Genomic DNA, 2,283 nt, shown 5'->3' with positions numbered 1-2,283 from the left:
TGTTTTCCAACTATCCGGATTTCGAGCCCTTAGTTCATCGTCAGGTTGAAGGACTTCTACAACCACGTCTCTCGTCATGAATTGCAAAAGTGAACCCGCGATACCCCCGCCAAGCGACGTTCCAATGAGGAGCTGAGTTTTAATGGCGCTCAATTTGAACGTGCGAAAAGCGGGAATTATAACACAAATAATTATTGTAATAGTAAATGCTGTAAGAAATTAATTGTACATTAGTGATTAAAGATATAAGATTTAAAAAAAAATTAGAATAATATCTTAGTATTATTAAATTATTATAAAAATAATCACAATTAAACTAATTAATTTAATTATTTGGACGTTTAATAATATTTATGCACATATTGAAAATGGGAGGTAGATCAAAATCTACTACATTATTAATGTTGTTGTTAAATTTATACACTACACTTATGTTCTCACATTTGGATTCCAGGAAGCGTTTTAAATTGATGGCTAGCAAAAGTAAAGTATTTCTTCGGTAAGTATGTTTTGTATGTGATGGCAGTGTTTCGTGGTGTGTTGATGCAAATGGTTGGTTCAATAATGTATTGACTAGAGACAAGTGGGTCCCCATTATTCTTAAATATATCAATAATTTTTTATGTTAAATGTGTGTCTTTCTAATCTTCCAAGTTTTCGTNAGCCATCTAATTCATTAGTTTAGTGTTTTTTTATTACATAACATATTAATTCTGCATAAACAAAATGAAAGAAATGTCATTTTGCTATTCTCGTGTTTATTTACCTTTTTCCAAATTAGTTAAAACATTTCGGTGATTTTGTAAAAACTGCTCACTAGGATCCAAGAAAATTCAAAAACGTAAATACATATGGAAAAATTTTTCCGGTTGAAATGTGTTATCGTGTTAGTAAATTATTAATAAATTGCAATAGTTATATTTTATTTTTTGTTTTATAGTAGCCCGTATACTCCTAGTGAGAGTTGTGAAGGGTTCTGAATTAATCCGGATTTATTGAATCGAAAATGGCAATAAATCATTAAAACGTTGGTCACAACCTACCTTGAAATAAAACAGATTGACAACCCTTGTAACAAATGCAAATAAGAAATCGACTTTTTAGAAGTATCGACGTCATTGTGATTAATCTATGCACGAGAGCTGACAAATGGATGAAACGTCAAATCTGGTTGACGGATTGTGTTTAAGTCCAGATTCGCGGTTTTCAATTAATTTCAATTTCCGCGCACTCTTCATTGCGATAAAATGTTTCAATAAATAACGTAAGATATCAATTAAGAAAAATATTGGACACAAGTAGATAGATAGGGTGGGAAATTAAGCAAGCACATATTTAATTAATCTTAACTACAACATGTCAAAGTCAATTTGCTGATACAGACAGAATCGCAGATCTGCTTAATCTATTTAACTGGCAAATATATCATTAGAATAGTTTATAAAATGGCCTTGTTCTCTATTAAAAATCTAGTAAAAAAATCAAATTACTTTTGTCTATAAAAACTCATCATATCATTCGATTTATCGTATTTTATGTGTATTAGTTACATTAAAGATTGAGGTTTCAACGTTTTACTTAAACGAAAATCCTCAATATTTGATATAAATTATAACAATATTATGATATATATGTTATTTTAAAATATGAGAGGGCATTAACTACTGGATTGATTTTATCCGACAGTTCTGATCTATGCCAATTCTCGTTGGTTTTGTCTGTCAGACGCCTTTCATCGTAAGAGTAGAATGCCTGCCATCAACCAGTGCATCATCCAGAAGGTCAATATTACATTTTCAAGTTTCTACATTTTCAAGTTTCTACATTTTCATTCTTGTTTTTAGTATAATAATAGAATATGTTGCTGTCTTATATCGTTAAGTTTTGTAGAGATAAGAAAGATGCCTATCACTTTTGATGGACCGTGTTTCCATTTCGCAATCTCTAGCACATATCAATTACACCGTTTTACAATTTTTACGAGATATTAAGTTTGCTGGAAGCTATTTTCTCCAGATACTATGGTCTTGGCTCCATCAGCATGAAATTTCGGATTAAATACACTACCATGTCTTCACGGACAGTTCTTAGCAGGGCTGATCACTATGACAATACTTTTTCAAGGTTCGTGACTCAAGGAAATCGCAATCGGAATTCAAATCTAAACTAATAATTTCCTTGGATACTGGGTATATGTGTACGAAAATTGTACTGATACTTTTCTCTATATTATCGTTGCTTCCTCTATTCGTTTTTCTTTCGTGTATATGTTTATTTACAAGT

This window comes from Cimex lectularius, unplaced genomic scaffold (assembly GCF_000648675.2).
Source record: "Cimex lectularius strain Harlan isolate CLEC.00 unplaced genomic scaffold, Clec_2.1 scaffold75, whole genome shotgun sequence".
NCBI classification, from domain to species: Eukaryota; Metazoa; Arthropoda; class Insecta; order Hemiptera; family Cimicidae; genus Cimex; species Cimex lectularius.
Note: the sequence above shows the minus strand (reverse complement) of the source record.